Source organism: Silene latifolia, chromosome X (assembly GCF_048544455.1).
Source record: "Silene latifolia isolate original U9 population chromosome X, ASM4854445v1, whole genome shotgun sequence".
Classification (NCBI taxonomy): Eukaryota; Viridiplantae; Streptophyta; class Magnoliopsida; order Caryophyllales; family Caryophyllaceae; genus Silene; species Silene latifolia.
In genome coordinates this window covers 326,694,309-326,716,739 of record NC_133537.1, presented here as the reverse complement: position 1 = coordinate 326,716,739, position 22,431 = coordinate 326,694,309, and the positions used below count along the sequence as shown (strand labels likewise).

General features: G+C 36.6%; 1 non-coding gene across 1 annotated transcript; it reads right to left on the bottom strand.

The window, feature by feature from the left end:
- Nucleotides 1-5,580: 5,580 nt before the first annotated feature.
- Nucleotides 5,581-5,687, bottom strand: LOC141624912 (small nucleolar RNA R71). The gene has a single exon (XR_012534715.1). It is a non-coding gene; the product is annotated as a small nucleolar RNA R71 (small nucleolar RNA).
- Nucleotides 5,688-22,431: the final 16,744 nt, after the last annotated feature.

The following is a 22,431-nucleotide window of genomic DNA, read 5'->3' as shown; positions in this document are numbered from 1 at the left end:
TTTTAATATGTGTAGTTGTATTAATGAAGGAAGAGTAGCTTGAACATCATCTAATATATCAAGTTCAGCTACTGCATACACATTCAGCCGGACCTACACTACCCTTTCATACACACTCTCTGCAAAAATGGCCAACTTTTCTTTGATGAAGTTTCAGAAGTAATAAAATTAATGTTATACATTACAATAAAATTGTGGCATGTAGTGTTGGCTCTTTGTTTTCAAATATTAGAATGTATGATTAAGCTGCTGTACAACTTGATTTTGCCAAAGGAAGTAATAAGAAATAATTGTTCTGATGTACAGTGCGTTCTGATTTCTACCAGTGCCAGGAGTAAAAAAAACGCGTTGTGATTTCTACCAGAAGTGCCAAGAGTAAAAAAAATGTCCCTATTGGGGTTTGCGGGGTTGTACATTTTTGAAGGAATCCTCGTAACCAATTAACCAAGGGTATCAACACGTCTATTTACGAATTCTAATTCATTATATTGTAATTTACTAGTTAAAAAAACGTGTATATCTTAACATATCTTATATCTTATATTTTATTCTACCAACAATAGTTGCCTGTAATTATGTTATACTTGCCTAAAATCATGCCTAGAATTAAGCATAGAATTGATCATGAATATTTTTTTATTATATTTTGATTTTTTGTATATTTTGTTATCTTTTCTTTCTTTTTTTAATTTCAAAAAAGATGACGACTTTGTATATTTAGTTAGTTTTCATTTGCTATTAATTACTCAATAATATAAATGGATTGCTATTATTATTTTTTAGAAATAATAATTTTGTCGTTTTGTAAAAATAATTTTTTCTGTATCAATAATCCCCTATTTACTAAATGAATAGGTTAATCTACGTTTTTTCCTGCCTATAATATTATCTTCTAATTGAGCTTTTAACTTTTACATTCTACTATGGGCTAAGTTTAATGTAAAAAATGATTTCCAAAAAATATTATGTATAACATTCTATTCTACTATGTGTTAAATGTAGATCATATTAATGATCGTACCCAAAAATAACGTAAAATTTAATTGCTACATATATTCTTTGATTGCCAGAAAATGTAGATCATATATCTATAAAACATTATTAAAAGGTTAGCCTAAAAAAACCACGTAGACAATGTCACATGGGATAAAAAAAAGCCACGTACGCAATAACATTGTGACTTGGCAAACTAATATGACATGTATTATCAATTTATTATTATATTGCATTAATTTAATTCACTTATTTCCTTTAAAAATCCTTTCATATTCCATCTATAAAACATTATTAAAAGGTTAGCCTAAAAAAGCCACGTAAACAATGCCACATGGGATGAAAAAAAGCCACGTACGCAATAACATTGTGACTTGGCAAACTAATATGACATGTATTATCAATTTATTATTATATTGCATTAATTTAATTCACTTATTTCCTTTAAAAATCCATCCATATTCCATTAGTTTTAAACTTAATTAACTAAAAAAAAACTACAATAAAAAAAAACGCATTAACTATAAGTTAATAATTTCAAGATATTTCATATGAAGTAGTATTATATGTATTCAAATAAAAAAAAACCGAATACATGAAATTAAGAACGAAAAGAATAAATGAAGTTGAAAACAAAAAAATTTGTATCTATACAATATAGTTAAAAGTCTACTTAAAACATTTAATTTTTAATCCACATGTTGATTTTTTATTGGTAAATATTAATTCATCTATATTGATTACTTGATTATTTATTAATACAATATTATAAAAATCTAGATCTAGATTATGTATTAAAAAGTTAACTTTAAAACTATCACATGCTTATAAGTATAAAAAAATTTAAAAAATTTAATTGCAAACACAAAAAATAAATTAATACAAACTCTTTATTTTCCTCTCATAAATTTGGTTATTAATCTACTTATTTATTTAACCTTTAATTTCTTTTATTTAATAGGATGGTTTTTTGGTTTTCTCTCACCATCATTATAATTTGTAGTTATCATAATTTTTTTTTATCTCCCTTTTAATTCACAAAATTGTTTCTCTTCCCTTGAATAAATTGTTGAAATTAATCAATAATTAATAACAAAAAGTTTACTATATAGCTATTATAACAATCCTAATTTCATTTTTATTTAAAAAGTTGGTAGGTAAAGTATATATACATAGATAATTAAATGAATTCTTTCGCTTTTTATCCTTATTATGTTTTAAAATTATTAATAGTAAGAATATTATTTAGTTATTGTTTTTGTGTTTGTATTGAAATTGCAGGAAGATAACATACTCAATTATCAATAACATTGCATGAAATTTATACTATCTAATTAAAAGGGTAGCTTAGAACATTCAATTTCATTTCACATGACATTTTCACACCCCATTAATTATTATTCATTTTTATTGATTATTTAATTATATTGACAATATGACATGCATGGAATAATAATTGAATCTATAAAACTATAATCTATAATTAAAAAGTAAGTCAAACTATTTAACCATTATCTGAATGTCATATTTTAAATTTCATAAGATAATTTATAAACTACTCTTATGCAAAGTGGATTTTGTAAAAAAAATAAATAAATAAGAATTTTAATAAAGCAAATCTTTTACGTTCCAGTTCTCCTTTGCTTCATATATATTTATGTCTATATTAAATTTCATAATAATGAGAAAAATCTATAACTCAATAATCTAAATATAAAATATATAAATCTAATTAAAAGGCAAGCAAAACTAACTATCGTCATTTACATGCCATATTTTAATTACATAATAAGACAACATCTTAAATCAATCTCCTCTAAAGTGGATCTTGTAAAAAAATATTATAATAATAATAATCAAGCAAAACTTATACATTCCATTTCTCTTTATTCCTTATTAATGTTTATATTAAATTTCATAATAATGAAAAATGATGCTCAAAAGTCGTGAACCTTGATTCATATTTATACCTATATTAATTTTGATAATAATGAAAAAGGGATGCTCAAAAGTCATAAAATGCATCCTCAATTCTTTATATATTTTTTATGGAAGACAAAATTTATAAGCCAAAATTTTTCTTATCTCTATCGTCAATAGAACTAAATATGTCACTAAACTTTCCTATCATCCTATTAACATTAAGCCAAGTGTATTAAGGTTTTAAAATTTTTAACTAAATTATTTACTTTTTATGTAAGTTCCATTGGGTTATGAAATGTTCATCACATTTTCAATTTCATCGTTTGTGTTTGTTTTGTTCTCATTTAGGGGCTATCAAGATTTGTGGTGTGGTGTTGAGCTATTCAAAGGTGATATGTTCATTTTATATACACTTTTACCCCTCATTTTAGCTCGATTTCTATTGATATTTATACTTTAATTAGTTTATTTTTGAGCTAATCTCGTGTTCTAGGTGTATGGTTGTGTTTGTTATATTTTTGTAGGAATCTAAGCATTTGAAGGCTTTTTCCTATCATTTTATACACCAAGTTCACTAAGCTAAACAAGGCCAAAGATTGGACTAAGTATGTGAAGATGGCTTGAGTTTTGCATGGAGAAATTTATGGATCAATATGTATAATGCAAAAGATGCCAACAATCAAGTCAAAGCCCAATGATCAAGTCCAAGTCAAGATGAGAAACTTAAGATTCCAACATGCATGGGATACTTTTTGGAGGCTCTAAAGATGAGAGATTAGGCATTTACCCGGGTGATTAAGGTGCATTAATGTATAAACTTTGGATTCCTCGAACAATTAAGAGAGGAATTAAGGGAAATCATCCGGAAACACACGACCCCGATCGGGGTTGCATGCTCGTTGGTTCTTACGTTTTCTCCTCCTCTCCTATAAATAGGAGAGGTATTCCTAGGTTTTATCTATCTCATTTTACGTCCAAGTTTACTACAATAAGCCTCAAGCATTATAAGTTTTCTCTCATTAGTTTTCATTTCAAGTTTAAGTTGTTTAAGCATTCCTTAGTTAATCTTTCAACATTTTGTATTTCAAGAGATTCTCAAGCATTTGTTATTCAATCTTTTGGTTATTAGTTGTTTGTTCTTCCATACAAGTCCTCCTTTATAAGGTATTTCTTATTACAAGTTTACAATTTACATAATTGCTTTAGTTATCACATAGTTACTATAGTCAAGTATTTCATATTTACTTAGCTTTGTTCTTTTCGCATGTTATATCACTTAATTAGTATAATTCATATAGCCATGTTCAACATTCCTTACAATTTAGTTTACATTTTACATCTTAGTATGAGTAGCTAAATTCTCTAGTCTAAAGGTTAGGGGAGCCATGCAAAATCAAACATATAATATTATTAAATAAAGTTCATAATAATATTGATCAATTGCTTCCATCACATGTTTGCTTTGTTACGCTTAATCTTTGATTATCGGCCGTAGTCGTAGATTGAAACTTGTTTATTCGTTCTAAAGTCGAGAGGCACGGAATTGAATTAGACTAAGCATGTGTGGTAGGACGACCCAATCATGGACGAGAGTTTTTCTAGGACTCGGTCTATGGTTGATACTAATACCGTAAGGTGGGTATCTTTAAGCCTAAGTAATTGACAAGATTATTAGTATCAAGTTTATCATGTTCATATGTTTACCTTTGTATGAGTGACCCGAACCCTTTAGACTATCTGTTATCATATTATTTACATTGCATTCTTATTAATCACCAACCAAACAAACCAAACCCAAATCGTAATCGACCTTGATAAAAATCTACCCATAACAATTCACGACGTAATTCCCGTTTCCTTGTGTTCGACCCCTATTACTACATTAAATTGTGTCTAGGGAAATTATCTTTGCATAGGTACACAATAAAACCTATCAAATTTTGGCGTCGTTGCCGGGGAAACGGTTTTATTGCTTTTTGAATTGTCGATTTTTATCTTGTTTTCCTTTGTCTTGGGGAACACTTGTTCCTTAAGACCGTTACTTATCATTTCTCTAGAAATTGTTGTCTTATGCCCAGGTCCTCTCGAAGTGGAGAATTGCTTTCACCGGATTCCGATCCCGAGAAAACATTTAGGAGAAGACGACGTTTCTGGAAGGAAGTGAAAGAAGCCACTTCTCTCATACAAGTTGAAAGTGCTAGAAAGTCTTACTTAGACGATCTAAAGGTTCTTGAAGAGGAGGAGCTTTCTTGTTCATCAACTCCACCACCACCACCATCTACTAACAAAAAGATGGTGAGACTTTCCGATCACTCAAAGCCCACCGCGGCCATGCTTCCGGCCGGAATCACAACCACTCAAATCACCGCGCCGGACTTCGAGATCAAACCGGCTTTCATTAACCTTGTGGAAAGGAAGCAATTTGGGGGAAGTCCTTTGGAGGATCCCAATTTGCATGTGCAAAACTTTTGTGACTATTGCTCCATGATCCGTCAAACGGGCGTCACCCAAGCCCAAATAAGGGAAATACTTTTCCCTTTCTCTTTGAAGGACAAGGCCAAGCTTTGAATCAATAGCCTTGACCGCACCACCTTGGGAATCACCAATTGGGAGACGTTGGCTCTTGCTTTTTACCAAAAGTTTTTTCCACCGGAGAAAACTCAAATTTTGAGGAGCCAAATCACCGGATTCCGTCAACAAGCTCTTGAGAGCTTATATGAAGCTTGAGAGAGGTACAAAGAGCTTCAAAGGCAATGCCCACATTATGGGCTAGATGATTGGTTTCTAGCAATAACATTCTACAATGGATGTTGTGCCGAGTCCCGAAGGATTCTTGATTCCGCCAACAATGGGCGGTTTGATCAAATTGACACCGATCTTGCTCATTCCACGATCGAATCTATGGCGATCCATGATGCCCAATATGTCAATTCCCGAGTTGTGTCATCTAAAGGTAAAGAAGAATCCTCTAACAACTCTGTTTTGCTAGCTCAAATTGCTTTGCTCCAACAACAATTGGCGGAAAGGGATGCTAGAGATTCCATTCAACAAGTCAATGCCATGTCTTCAACAAGCCAAATCGTTTTGTGTGAAGGTTGCGGAGGTGCGGGTCATTATGCCGCTCATTGCCAAGCTCCCATTGAAGAGGTAAATGCCTTTTTAACTTTAAGACAAAATGCACAAAATGCTTATCCACCGGGTACATTCTCAAACACATATAACCCGAATTCAAGATTTCACCCGAATATGTCTTATAGAAGCAACAATGTGCTAAATCCTCAACTACAACCGCCACCACAACAAAATGCCTATGTTCCTCAACAACAAAAATATATCCCTCCACCGGGGTATCAAAATCAACAAAGGCTCCCACAAAACAATTTCCAACAAACTCAACCTCCACAACAAAATGCCCAACAAAATAACCAAGAGGGAGGTAAGCTTGAGGGCTTGATAATCCGTATGCAAAAAGAATTGTTGGCTCAAATTCAAAAGAACGAGCAAGCTCAAAATGCCGCAATCAAAATGTTGGAGCAACAAATGGCTCAATTGGCCTCATCTAGCTCTTCAAGGAAATCGGGTCAACTACCCCCTCAAGGTGAGCAACCACATGCTACCCTTAACGCTATCTCTTTAAGAAGTGGTACGAAATATGATGGGTCATCCATTCCCAAAGATGATGAGGAGGTACTTGTTGAGTTGGAGGTCTCTCCAAATGATAAAGAAATTGAAGAAATTCCCAAGAAAGTGGAAGACCCACTTGTTGTTGTTGAGAAAGTCAAGGAAGTGGAGGATGCTCCTCCAAAGAAAGATGTTGAAGCAAAGATTCCGGAAAAAGTTAAAGTGCCATTTCCTCATAGGTTGGCAAAGCATCAAAAGAATTCTCAATTCGGTAAGTTCATGGAAGTTGTGAAGAATCTACAGGTTACCGTTCCTTTTACCGAATTAATCACTCAAATTTCATCTTACACTAAGTTCATGAAAGATATTTTAACTAAGAAGAGGACTTTTGATGAGGTTGAAACTATAGCTCTCACCGCCGAGGTGAGTGCTCTTTTGCAAAACAAGTCCCCTCCTAAGTTTAAAGATCCCGGTAGCTTTTCTATTTCATGCACAATTGGCACCTACCAAATTGATAAAGCTTTATGCGATTTAGGTGCTAGTGTGAGTGTAATACCTTATTCTATTTGTGCTAAACTTAATATGGGAGTCTTAAAATGCACTAGTGTCACATTGCAAATGGCGGACCGTTCTATAAAAGGCCCTTTGAGAGTTTTGGAGGATGTTCCCGTTAAGGTTGGTAAGTTTTTCATTCCGGTTGATTTTATTGTTCTTGACATGGCCGAAGATGCCCAAATTCCGATCATTTTGGGAAGACCATTTTTACACACCGCGGGTGCGTTGATTGATGTCAAGAACGGTAAAATTACATTGGAAGTGGGTGACGATAAGGTCACATATAATTTGAATAGTGCCATGAAGAGTCCTAAGATAGAAGAGTCTTGTTATTCTATTGACATTTTGGATGTTGTTGACATTGTTATAGAAGACTCTACACCTCGATCTTTGTCTAAAGATCCCTTGGAGGCACTCTTACTTTTAGAATCATTTGCAGGTGATGATGAGATTGGAAATGAGGATATTTATGCTTTGGAGCAAGAATTGGATGGAGAGGAGCTATCATTAGAGGAGAGCTCACACTTTATAGGCTTGGTTGCTACACCTCAAGATGTTGAGGTACAAAAACCCGAGCTTAAGCCCCTTCCTTCCAATTTGAGGTATGCTTTTCTAGATGATAAGGGGATGTGTCCGGTAATCGTTAGTGCTAAATTAGATGAAAGTCAATTGGCTAAATTGCTTCATGTCTTAAGATATCACAAGAAAGCCATTGGTTATAAACTTGACGATTTAAAAGGCATAAGTCCCGAATTTTGCATGCATCGAATCAATCTTGAGGAAGAGCATAAACCATGTGTCCAAGGTCAAAGACGACTAAATCCTAACATGCAAGAAGTGGTCAAAAAGGAAGTGCTTAAATTGTTAGATGCGGGAATTATCTATGCGATTTCCGATTCTAAATGGGTGAGTCCGGTCCAAGTGGTTCCTAAGAAAGGAGGAACCACCGTAGTCAAAAATGATAAAAATGAATTAATTCCAACTAGAATTGTGACGGGTTGGAGAATGTGCATTGACTATAGGAGGCTAAATCTAGCCACTAAGAAAGACCACTACCCATTACCTTTTATTGACCAAATGTTGGAAAGGTTGGCATGTCACAAGTACTTTTGCTACCTAGATGGTTATTCCGGGTTCTTTCAAATACCCATTCACCCGGATGACCAAGAGAAGACCACGTTTACATGTCCCTATGGTACATTTGCCTACCGTAGAATGCCTTTTGGTGTTTGTAATGCCCCCGCCACTTTCCAACGTTGCATGATAAGCATCTTTTCCGACTACATTGAGTCTATCATGGAGGTGTTTATGGATGATTTTAGTGTCTATGGTTCTTCTTTTGATGCTTGTTTGACTAAATTGTCCAAAGTTTTGAAGCGTTGTGAAGAAGTTGATTTGGTGTTGAATTGGGAAAAGTGCCATTTCATGGTAAATGAAGGAGTGGTACTTGGTCATATTGTTTCGGAAAGAGGAATTGAAGTGGACAGTGCTAAGGTCCAAGTTATTGAGCAACTACCCCCACCGGTAAATGTGAAGAGTGTAAGGAGTTTCTTGGGCCATGCGGGTTTCTACCGCCGTTTTATTAAAGATTTTTCTAAGATTGCCAAACCCCTTACGGAGCTTCTTTTAAAAGATGCTCCCTTTGTGTTTACTAACGATTGTTTTGAGTCTTTCAATAGGATCAAGAAGGCTTTGATTTCCGCACTTATCATCCAATCACCGGATTGGAACTTGCCATTCGAGATCATGTGTGATGCAAGTGACTACGTGGTAGATGCCGTGCTAGGACAAAGAAAGGACAAGGTTCTCTATGCTATCTACTACGCTAGCAAAACCTTGGATGCGGCTCAAATCAATTATGCCACGACGGAGAAAGAGCTACTTGCCATTGTGTATGCCTTAGACAAATTCCGCTCTTACTTGATTGGTTCCAAAGTCATTGTTCATACCGATCATGCCGCATTGAAGCATCTCCTAGCCAAACAAGAAGCTAAGCCAAGGTTGATAAGATGGATCTTACTCTTGCAAGAATTTGATCTTGAGATTAAAGATAAGAAGGGGGCCGAAAATGTTGTTGCCGATCACTTATCCCGTTTGAAGTTCAAGGATGGAGGTATTGAGTTACCTATTGATGATTCCTTCGCCGACGATGTTCTAATGATGTTGGAAGCCAATACTCCTTGGTATGCCGACATAGCCAACTACCTAGTTGGAAGATAATTGCCACCCAACCTTTCATATCAACAAAGGAAGAAGTTCTTACATGATGCCAAGTTCTTCCTATGGGATGATCCACATTTGTTCAAACATTGCTCCGATGGGCTATTCCGGAGATGTATCCCACAATGGGATGTGAAAGGGGTGCTGGAAGGATGCCATTCTTCTCCTTATGGTGGTCATCATGGACCATCCAAAACCGTTGCAAAGGTGTTGTAATCTGGCTTCTATTGGCCAACTATGTTCCAAGATGCCAAAATTTTTGTGATGGCTTGTGATGCTTGCCAAAGGACGGGTTCCATATAAAGAAGATACGAGATGCCTCTAAATGGAATCTTGGAAGTAGAGGTGTTTGATGTTTGGGGCATAGATTATCAAGGACCGTGTCCTTCCTCAAAAGGGAATCGGTATATTTTGGTTGCCGTTGATTATGTCTCTAAATGGGTAGAGGCAATTGCTACTCCTACCAATGATGATCGCAACGTGATCAACTTATTCAAGAAGATCATATTCCCAAGGTTTGGTGTTCCAAGAGCTATCATTAGTGATCGTGGTACTCACTTCGGTGAGAAACAACTTGATGCTTTGTTGGAAAAATATGGAGTCTATCATAGAAGAGGCTTGGCTTATCATCCACAAACTAGTGGCCAAGTAGAGGTTTCCAACCGTGAGATCAAGTCCATACTTGAGAAAGTTGTTGCCAAATCACGAAAGGATTGGAGTATGAAGCTCGACGATACCTTATGGGCCTACCGTACCGCGTTTAAGACACCTATTGGTACCTCGCCATATAGGTTGATCTATGGAAAGGCGTGCCATCTTCCCGTTGAGATGGAACAAAAGGCCTTTTGGGAAATTAAGGAGCTTAACATGGACCCGAAGTCGAGTGGAGAGAAGCGGTTGTTGCAACTCAATGAGCTCGATGAATTCCGCTTGCAAGCTTATGAGAGCTCCCGTCTCTACAAGGAGAGAACAAAGATATGGCATGATAAGAAGATCTTGAACAAGGAATTTCAAATTGGTGACAAGGTCTTGCTATTCAATTCCCGATACAAGCTATTTCCGGGAAAGTTACGATCATGGTGGACCGGTCCGTATACCGTCACGAATGTCAACAAGTTCGGTTCCGTTGAAGTGATGACCACCAAGGGCAAAAAATTCAAGGCAAACGGTCATCGTTTGAAGCTCTACCATGAGAATGTGATCGTTGGTGTGATAGAGGAAATGACCGTTCAACGTCTACCAAAGAAAGTTTAAATCGACTCAAGCTTTTTCGTCGTGCGGGACGTTAAATCAGCGCTTCTTGGGAGGCAACCCAAGCTTTTTACACTACAAGAAAAACGCGGGTTACTGACAGCCCTACCGACGGAAAAAAGAGGCCATCAGAAAACACGGGTTACTGACGGATGTGTGACGGAAATTCCGTCGATCGTTTCCCCGACGATATCCCGTCGATATCTATTGGCGCGTTGACCAAGTCAAAGGCGCCAAAAAGTCAATGACGGAAATTCCGTCGGTAATCCCAATTCGACGGAATATCCGTCGCTGGGCTTCACACGTTAAATTGAGTACAGTGAAATCATTTTAGCCCATCGACGAATATCCGTCGATTTTCAAAATCTGACGAATTTCCGTCGGTGGGCCAAGATATTTGAATGCTTTGTGTTGATGACAGTCATGTCACGATTTTTGCCCACTCACGGAAATTCCGTCAGGATTTTGAAAAAACTGACGGATATTCCGTCAGTGGGGCCAATAATTGTGACGTGTAAAGTTTCTGCATTATTGTCCTGATAAAGGTGCCAGTGACGGATATTCCGTCAGTGTTTTTAATATACTGACGGATATTCCGTCAGTTTTTTATACGACGGATAATCCGTCAGTGGGTCCTTTTATCTCAACCACGGGAGCATCCCGTATCACTTTACCAATTTTTTCCCCCAAATTAAAAATCGCCAAACCCTCCTCCACCAACTTAAAACCCGACACCATCACCACCCTCCTCCACTTCCGGCGCCGCCACCACCACCAACAACACCACCACGCCGTCGCCATCACTATAAGGTAATTTTATTTGTTTTTCTTCTTTTCTCCTTTCTCTTTTTCCTTATTCTTTAATTGTTTTTAATTTTTTTTTCTCCATAGCCTCCCACCGCCACTACCGCGCCCTTTACCGCCGCCGCCACTTCCCTCTTTCTCATCCTTCTTTTTCATTTTTTTTCTTTGTTGAACTAATTAGGTATTTTCTCTTTTAATTTTTTTTGTTTAATTATCTTAATTGAATTAGAATATTAGTTATTGTTTTAATTACTGTTGAATTATTGTTGATGTTGATGCATGTTGACTTAGGATAGAAGCCAATTTTGTTTAAATGTATGTTGTGACGGTTTTATTGTATGCATCTAATTTTTTTGTTAATTAGATTATTGTTAAATTTTGTTAAATGTTAATATTTTTAAAATGATAATTAGACTAGATATGTAAATTGAAAAATTATTGATGTTAGTTTTTAAAATGATAATTAGACTAGATATGTAAAATGAAAAGTAAATCATTTTAGTTTATGTTAATTCAAAAAGTAGTCATTGTTGTATGTTTTGTTTTTAATATTGTTAAAATTATTGTTCATATTGACCTAGTACCCGTTCAAAAATTACTCACTAGGAGTAATTTTTGAATAGTCCCCGTTTTGGGACTGTCTTTGTACGTTTTAAGTCACTTAGGTAGTAAACATGTGCTTGTGATTTGTTAATGAAAAAAGAGTTTGGTGACAATTCCTTTAGTGTTCTCTAAATGCATATGTAGAGTAATTATTTATTCTATATTGTGTATTTGGAGAACGGATGGGAATTGCTTTGCCAATTTTTTTCTCATTAATAAATCACAAGTACATGTTTGCTAGTGACTTAAAACGTACATTGATGGGTTTATGTTGGAGTGATAAGGACCCAATTCAAAGAAATACAATATTTATATTGGTTAAAATGTTAAATTATTGTTTATTATGCTTGATTTTGATTGTTGTTAGGTTATTATCTTTTTTAATGACATATATAAATGTGTAGATATATAATACACGAAAAGATTAGAACGGCAGTGGATGTATGAAAGATTAGACGAAAAAAAGAAACCCAAGAAAGCATATGCAGAGGGGGTGAAAGAGTTTATTAAATTCGCGGAAGGAAGTAGTGAGTACAAGAATTTAGGTGAAATGAGGTGTCCGTGTAAGAAATGCAAAAACCTAGGTTTTAAAAGGAAAGCAGATGTTCAAATTCATCTTTGGTCGTATGGTTTCGCCGATAATTATTATGTATGGACATATCACGGTGAGAAACTACCTAGTACAAATGCTAGTGAGAATCCTTACCGTGAGTTCGTGGAAAATGCATTGCGTGATACTGTTGACCAAATTTTGGAGGATCGACTTAATCCTGATGACCTTAACGATGAAGAAGTGCGTTATGAAACCCCGAACCCCCAAGTTTCTTCGTTCTTTAAAATGTTAGAGCAAGCCGAACAACCGGTGTTTGAGGGAAGTGATATGAGTTTGTTGCAAGCAGCTGCTAGGTTGTTATCACTCAAATGTGAGAACAACATATCTCTTAGATGCGCTAATGGTTTTGTGTCGTTCGTTGGTGACATAATTCCAAAGGAAAATCAAATGGCGCGCAGTTTTAATGAGATTAAAAAAGTTCTGAAGGGACTCCAACTTTCCCATAAAAAGATTGATGCATGTATCAATGGATGCATGCTTTTCTGGGAGGAAAATTCTAATCTTGAAGAATGTACAAAGTGTCGTGCATCTCGGTATAAAGGTAAAAAGAATTCAAGTGGGAGGCGAATTCCATGTAAACCAATAACTTATTTCCCGCTTGCTCCAAGGTTACAACGACTATATGCAACCAAGCACATAGCAGGTGAGATGAGTTGGCACTACAAAAACTCTCGATTAAGAGAAAGGGGGACAATGGCACATCCAAGTGATGGAGAAGCGTGGAAGAATTTCGATAGAGAGCATCCAAATTTTGCAAGTGAACCCCGAAATGTTAGGCTAGGTTTGTGTACGGATGGATTTCAACCTTTTGGGCAGTTTGGGACGAAACACTCTTGTTGGCCCGTGATTGTGACTCCGTACAACTTACCTCCTTGGTTATGCATGAAGAGACAATTTATGTTCTTATCTGTACTAGTTCCCGGTCCTAAGAACCCAAAGTCAAATTTAGATGTTTTCCTCCAACCGTTGATCAAAGAGTTGAAACAACTTTGGGAAACCGGCGTAGACACCTATTATGTCTCTAAGAAACAAAATTTTCAATTAAAGGCTGCATTAATGTGGACGATCAACGATTTCCCGGCATATGGCATACTTTCTGGTTGGTCCACAAGTGGATATCGTGCCTGTCCTTATTGTCCGTAAAATGATCACGGATCTTTTTGGCTTAAAAATAGCAAAAAGGTTTGTTGGTTTGATTGTCACCGTGAGTTCTTAACACCGATCATCCTTTCCGCGACAATTGTAAGCATTTTCTTAAAAACAAAAAACGAGAATCGCATAACCGCATCGAAACTAACGGGTGATGAAGTGTGGGAATCCGTAAAAGACTTGCCTAAAATAGTTGATGCTTCGATAAAGAATTGAAAAGATTGAAAGATCGAAATGAAGGTTGGTGGAAACAAAGCATATTCCTGGGAACTTCCCTCTTTGAAAACGTTGTCGATTCGACACAACTTGGATGTTATGCACATTGAGAAAAAAATTTTTGAACAACTTATCAACACCATCATGGATGTACCAGGTAAAACTAAATTTGACACTAAGGGTAAAGAAGACTTTAATGAACTTTGCTATAAACGGACCACATCATCTAGGTTTGTTTTATCAAACGCGAGAAAAAGGCTCTATGTGATCAAGTTGCTAACTTAAAATTCCCGAATGGTTATGCTTCAGATTTGAGTCGGTGTGTTGACCATAAAAAGATGGTGTTACATTCCATGAAAAGTCATGATTGTCATGTCTTTATGGAACGACTACTCCCCGTTGCCTTGAAAGAGTTGCTCCCGACAGGTCCTTGGAATGCAATAACTGAGATAAGCCAATTTTTTAGAGACCTGTGTACTTCTACGATTAGAGTTGATTCTATGGAACGTCTGGAGTCAAATATTGCGGAGATAGTATGCAAGTTAGAGAAGATATTTCCCCCGTCTTTTTTCAATTCCATGGAGCATTTGCCTTTTCACCTACCTTATGAAGCGAAAGTTGGAGGACCTGTTCAATATCGATGGATGTATCCATTTGAGAGATTTCTTAATCATATATAAAAAAAGATTGGCAACAAAGCTCGGGTGGAGGGTTCAATATGCAACGCTTTTTTGTTAGAGGAAATTTCAAATTTCTGTTCTTTTTATTTCGAAGATCACATTGACACAAAAGCAAAAGACTTAGATGTTGGTGTAAATTCGATGACCAAATGAAATCTAAGTTACCCGAGTTATTCAATGATGACATGGGAACTACAACCTAAAATGTATACAGAGGTACTTAACCGAGAAAGAGTATGAAGAAGCTCATTTTTATGTGCTAAGGAACTGTGGAGATTTTTTAGATACTTATGAAAAGTAAGTTAATACTTCATCATTACTCAATTGTTTTTTAATTATCAAATTAGATCGAATTTATAGGTAATTAATACATAACTAAAACATGCTTTCCCTACTTATAGGGAATTTGAGGCACATATCAAAATCAATTTTCCTGATGTCACATCCTCTGATGATGTTTGGGCATCACATGAGAAAAGTTTTCCGAAATGGTTCCGAAATCAAGTAAGTGATGATACATTTTCTTTGAAATTGAACTATACATTTAGATTTCTTATTAGATATTGAAAAAAATATAACAACTTAATTAACATTTTTTTATTCATAGGTTCATAGATTGAAGGATCGTCTAATAATAGCTTTAGCATTGGGTCCTAGTAACATGGTGAAGTCTTGGAGACGGTATTCCATCAACGGCTATAAGTTTCGAGCTTATAAGGAGGGAGTTGATGTTTCAAGTCTACGTTAAGGAATGGGGTTTCGTGAATTCAATGAAGGGTTGGACTACTATGGAACCCTAAATGAAGTAATTGAGCTTTCTTATTATGCCGAGCAAAGGGTTTATAGGGTTATATTGTTTAAATGTGATTTGCTTGATAATTCCCCACAAGGACTTAGTATCCATAAGGTTTATGGACTTGTAGATGTAAACGAGAAAAAGAAACTTCGTGGACATAACCCATTTGTGGCAGCTTTTCAAGTCGATCAAGTTTGTTATGCTCCTTATCCAACCATTAAGAAAGGTAATCAAGGTATTCAGTGGTCCGCGGTTTTTAAAACCAAGGCAAGATCACAAGTTGATGCTCCTATTGAAGAAAGTGTCTTTCAAGAAGATGTGGTTGTGAATGATCACTCAATTTCACCGATTTTGTTGGAAGATATAGAGGATGAAGATGTATACGAAGTGACAGTGGAAAGAGGTCAAGGGGAATATGACAGAGACGTCGGAGAACAAGGGGATGAAGATGAAGTTGAAGAACTTATTAGATACGAAAATGAGGAATCAGAGGAAGAAGTAGGAGTACTTTTTTCAGAAGATGAACCTGTTTTGATTTGTAGTGATAGTGATAGTGAGGAGGACTAGTTGTAATTGTACAATTATTAAACATTCAATAAAATTTGCCCTCCGTTTTTTATTACTTGTCGTTCTAGCCTATTTGGTTTTTTGTTTTATACATGTCGTTTGAGCTTAACATCAATAGTGTGTTTCAATTTCCAAGGTTTGGTCATAAGAAACCTCTCAATTCAGCCAATAAAATGCATTAAAGAAGAGGCAAGTGGTAATTAGTTCACAGTTTTCCATAGTTAGTGTTTGTTTCAATTGTTTATATATACCCTGCAGAAATGGATGTTTTGAACTAACGATTTTTTCTTTGAACTAACAATTTGAATTGTTTTCATGCAATGATTATGCCGAACATTTTTCGCTGTTATTTTGGGAGCAATAGTAATGCAAATGCATCTCAACAGAATCGGGAGGACGACGAGGTTGAGAATGAGGAAGATCCTGATCCTCCATCACGAAGACAGAGAACATGCGGTGACTCTCTCGAAGGCCCGTGCTCGGCCGTATCATTTTTGGTAAGTTTATGTTAATGTTTTAATTTTTAAAAAACTTAACATTTACAGTTTTAATTTCAAATATTTGTGTATTTTTCAGGTGGGATGACGAACCAATCAAGAAATATGTTACTTGGTCGTTCACCCGTAACACAGGAGATGAGTACTTCACTAGGTGGGGTGAAGCGAGTAACGCACAGCGTCAGAAGATGTTGAGTTATTTTGCGGTAATTATGTTTTTCAATAATAATTTTCTTAAGTTTATAATAATTTTCTTAAGTTTATAAGAATTTTCATAAGTTTTATATAACTAATTTCACATTTGTTTTTGAAACAGAGTCATGTAAGATCCATCGATCCCGAGTATGATCCTATTCCCGAGTGGCGGGGCGAGGGTAACGAGGCGGATTACCACTCTTATTAATGGACTAAAATATAACAAGAAACCGCCAAAGTGGGTGCCTACTACTTGGTTGGAGAACCTTAGGAATAGGCCAAATGATCCTACTTTTGCCAAACATTCGAAAATCAACACGTCAAATAGGTAGTCGGGTGGGAAAGATGGGAAAGCATTGGGCACCCACACTCTTGGTCGGAAGAGTTGTTCCGATGCTTTCAAGGAATTGGTAAGTATTGTTTATATTGCTTTTAAAAAGTGGTTAATATATATGATTGACAAATATATACTTGATTTTACTTGTTTCCATACTAATTTCAGGGTCAAGAGGCCACCCCCCACAAGATGTTCATGAAGACGAAGAAAAATAAGAAGGGCGAGTGGGTTAACCCTCGAGCGGCTGATATTAAGGTAAATTCTTGTATTTAATTTAATATTTATTTTTATTACAAAGAACGATAATCTCTTTCTTATAAAGATAGGTATATATATATCATTTCGACGATTTTGTATTTTTTTCAAATGTGATTTCCAAGCGGAGATGAGTCGACCATTGCCACCGGACGAGTCTCCGACGAGATTCAGGCCTACTACAAGGTCAGTAGGAGGCTTCGACGAGAAGAACCGGATGTTTGGGACCGGAGATACAAGGGCCCAAATATGGTATGATTTTCCTCCTAACAAAGCTGGCCGACGGTCTTTGTCTTATGCTCCTAGCATGATTTCACAACTTTCCACCCAAATGAATGATGAGCGAGCCGCTCGAGTTGCTCTTGAAAGACAGGTTCGTGAACAAAGTCAAGAAATGGCGGCAATGAGAAAGGCTTGGGCTGATATGCAAGCATCTCAACCCCAAACACGTGTTCACAATTTCCTACTCCACATAGACGGGATGACTTTGGGGGTGGTGATGACGGGTTTGGAGGTACTGGTAGTTTTATTGAGCCTATAATAACTTAGAGCTTTAAGTTAGAGCCTTTAGGTTAGAACTTTAGTTTAGTTAGTATTGTCGTCTAGTAGGGAGTATGAAAGACATGGTAAGACAATTCTCTTTCGTGTTTAATTTGTAAGACAATGTACAAATTTGACTATGTTTTTATGTAAAACAATTTGCGTCCCCTTCTCTTTTGTTGTCTATTGATTCCCGCATTAGCGGTCGACGTGAAAATGGATTCCCGCTTGGCGGTCGACGATTGGATGTGTTTTGCAGGTTTTGGTTATATTGGAAACGATGCAAATAGGCATCGTGGCTGTATTTGAAACGATGCGAAAACGATCGTGGGTGAAATTTTGACAGTCGCTTTTTCCAGACATTGTTATTTAATATATCTGACGGAAATTCCGTCAGTAATTTTAAAATACCGACGGAATTTCCGTCACTGCTTTCCCTCTCCATTTTTCCAAATTCAAGAGGAAAGTGTCACGTGTCCATGTAACTGACGGCTTTTCCTTCAGTAAAGTGAGAAAACTGACGGATTTTCCGTCAGTAAAGTGGGAAAACTGACGGATTTTCCGTCACTCACTATCTTCTCCATTTTCCCTGATATCACCCTAAAAATCCACGTGTCAGGACCACCGACGGAATTTCCGTCAGTAATTTTAAAAAACTGACGAAAATTCCGTCACTTTGGGGCTGAAAATAAAGACGGATTTCCCGTCACAGATCCGTCAGTATTTTGAAAGACTGACGGAAATTCCGTCAGGATAGGTTTTTTAGTGACGAAATAAGCTGACCCTGATTCCTGACGGAATTTCCGTCAGGAAAGTGAAATACCGACGGAAAGGCCGTTAGTATGGGCTTAAATTTACCGTCAGTTTCCCGCGTTTTCGTTGTAGTGTTATTGCTTTTATTTATTTTCCTGCATTTTAATTGTTTTTCGTAGATTAGTAATAAAAATACTCGACTTAACGATATTTCTTTTGTGATTTCTAGGTGAAAATGAAGAAAGGAGAAATTGGAGTGCACTTGACACGCAACCCCATGCAAAAACCCCGTTCGGGGACGTGGTTTTCAAAAAAAAAGAAAAACAAGTCACCCCCATATACGAGGAAGTCAAAAAGCGGAATTGCGGTCAACCCCGATCGGGGTTGGTGGACCCGATCGGGGTCGTGGTTTTGTAGCTGTCTTGCGTTATTTTGACGGGTAAGTAAAAAAAAAGCTTTTCTATCACTCTCTTCTTACCCGACGGTACTCCTTCTTCCCATTCTCCATCATTTTCTTCATTTTTCTACCTAAAATCACAAGAAAACTTCAAGTTCTTCATTGATTTGCAAGCTTTATTCATCCATTAACATCAAATTGGTAAGATCTCTTCTCTTTTCTCTTTAAATTCATCTATTGCAATCAATTAATTGGATTATGCAAACCCTAAATCAATTTGGGGGAATTCGATTTTGTGCTTTTTGGTACTAAAAATTGGTTGTAGAATGTTTATTACATGTTTGTAGTGTGGATTAGTTCACTAATTCATACTATTATGCCTATTAGGATGGATTTTGGTTTGCCTTAAGATGAATTTTGTCTTAAAATTTCAGAAATATGGCACCAAGAAAAAGCTCCTTCACAAGGTGCTTCTAAGAGAAGGAGAGGTGAGGCGGAGCCTTCAAATGCAGCAGCGGATGTCCAAATGGAGGAAGTCCCACAATGGCATGACCCGGAATATCCGAATGTGATCTTCAATTCACTAGCTCAATAAAACAATTGGTTTATTTTGAAAAGCAAAGGTATGGAACCAACAAAATTCATCAACCAAGCATCTTTAAACAATATTGGAATAGAGAAAAATGTTAAAGCTTTGTTTAAAAATCTTGGCATGAAATTTTGTTATACCATGAATTATAAGACCTTCCCCGAACTCACCCTTGAGTTCTTAAGCTCTTTCGAGTTTCATAGGTATAGGAAACCCGGTTTCATTCTTTTTGTTACCTTTCGCTTATTTAATGAAGATCATAAGTTGGACTTAGCGGATTACGCCGCTATCTTTGATTTGCCTCACAAAGACTTACCGACCGAATCACCCGATGATTATAACCCCGTTTTAACTTGGGATGCCATTTCTCACTTGACTTTTCCGGGTTTTGATCATACACCACATCAATTTATTCATTATCCCGACATAAGGATTTGGCAAAGGTTATGGGATGGACCTTTTTTGGGAGAAATGAACCTCACTCGATGAGGAAGATTGAGTTAGAAATCTTGGGTGTTTTCTTGAATGTTAATGATGATGAGAATTGGGGAATTAATATCCCCTACCACTTTGCGGTCCACTTGACCAAGCAAACTAATGCCAAGAATAGTTGCATTGTCTTAGATGGTTTGGTCACTAAAATTGCTCACCATTTGTGTCGGTTTAACCAAGAGACTACCGGTTTGAGACAATTGCTTGAGTCTAGGGCTAGGGGGGTTGGTCTTGATTATGAGTACTTTCTTTCTTGTAATTGGTTTAAAGATGCATATCCCAACATGACTTGGAAGATAGGTAGGCAAGACTCCATTCGTCTACCCAAGGAAAAGAAAGAGATAAAGGCTTTAGTTCACACTAAGCTTCGTCGTGGAAGTGACCCCTTTGTTAGACCGACCTACCATTTACCCCTTAGAGGTGAGTCCACTACCACCGTTGAGAGACGTGTGGGAGGTCAATCCTCCCAAGCTCGTCACTCCACCTCTAGCCTTGAGTCACCATCTAGCATAGAAATGATGAATATGATGCGGGAAATGAACTTAGGTGTTAACCAAATTCGTGATGACCAACGTCTTGCATTAAATCCTATTTATGATCATTTTGCTAGGCAAGGAGTTATCCCACCCGAGGGGTCACACCCTTCATTCTATACTTATCCTCTGGGTGGATTTCCTCCTTCATCTCCTATTCTCTCTCCCCTTCCTCACCATGATGCAGGTACATTTGCTCAATATGAACCCGGCCCGGACTTTTGTGGTTCGGATTATGGGGTTGAAGCCTTGCAAGGAGGCTATGGTGGCTATGGTGGCTATGGTGGCTATGGTGGGATTAGTAGTTATGGTGAAGGTCTTGGTAGTGGCCAAGATATTGGTGAGTATGTCACTCCTCTTCATGGGGATGACTCAAGTGGAAGTGGTCATCAAGGAGAATCAAGTGGTGGTGGCAAGAAGAAGAAGAAAGGAAGGAAGAGGTTCAATTTTTGGCCCTTTTCTTAGTTGATTGATGAAGAAATCCCCCGAATTCATGCTAGCTGGGGGGGGGGGGGGGGGGGGGCTAGCAAGTTGAGTAAGTTTTTAATTGCTTTGCATATTAGTTTAGATCTTGCAACTCATTAAACATAACCTCTAGTCCTTCTTGTTTTGTGCTTTGAGCCATTTTTATGGTTTGATTGGGTGATTTGGATAGGTGGCACATTGAGGACAATGTGATGTTTAGCTTGGGGGGGGGATTGCATTTGCATATAGTGTAGTTTGCATGTAGTGTAGAAAATTTGAAAATTTTTGAGAGAAATTTTTGCTTTGTGCTTGCTTGTTGCCTACTTTCCTCTTTGCTTATCCTATTAATAGCTTGTTGCTAATGATTTATTCTTTAATGATGGGATATTAGCTACATGGGGATGTCTTGACATAGTAGGTGGGAGATGGAGAATGAACCGAATAGGCTTGATCTTGACTTTTGGCAAGCTACAAAATTGATAAGGTAGAACCTCCTTTAAGGCCATTTCATCTTTATTTGGTCTCACTTAGGTGAGTGTAGGTGTCTCCTTATAATGTGTGTTACATCAAAACGCACAAGTATGGTCTTCATGTCATTTCTTGGTAAGCATGCATTTATTTGTTTTAGCATTTTGGAGCCATTCACATGATATTTTAGCATTTTTGACCCCTTCACAAAATTTATCCTTAGCTACATCATTGAAATTGCCTACCCTTGTTAAGCTAGTAGCTTTATTGGATAGTGTTTGGGTGCTCATTGGGATATGTTTGATTGTTTGAAATCATGTGAGCTTGGTCTTAATGCTCAAAAAAAAGGAAATGGAAAATTTGAAAAATTGAAAAATGAAAGAAAATGAAAAAAATGAAGAAATGAAGAAAGAAAAATGAATGAATGAGAAGAAGCATGAAAAAAAAAAGTATGCATTGAAAAGAAAAAAAAAAAAGAAGAAGAAGCAAAGATATGAGAAATTCTCAAGCATTATTCATCATATTTTGGAGAAATTTCTTATGGTTTGAATTGCAAAATTGGGTTAGAATTGGGATTGAGCATCCTTGCATTTTGGTAGTTGCTAGCTTGACTTAGCTCCACATTACCATAATTCCTTTGTTCCCCCTTCTTACCCATGTTTATTTGCCTTCTTCCTACCCATTTGGCTTCTTTATGATGCTTACATTTGATTAACTTTGCTTGCTAGTTTTGACATGTTTACCATATTAGATTGCGGGGACATTGTTATAAGTTGAGGATAGTTGAGTGTTCACTCACAAAAATTGTCCTTTCACATATAAAAGAGTTTGAGTGTCCCGTGAGAGTCCATAAGTCAAAAGATCATGCAAGAGCTTAAAGGTTCATTCAAAGTTTTCTATGCTACGCCTTCGTGTAAAT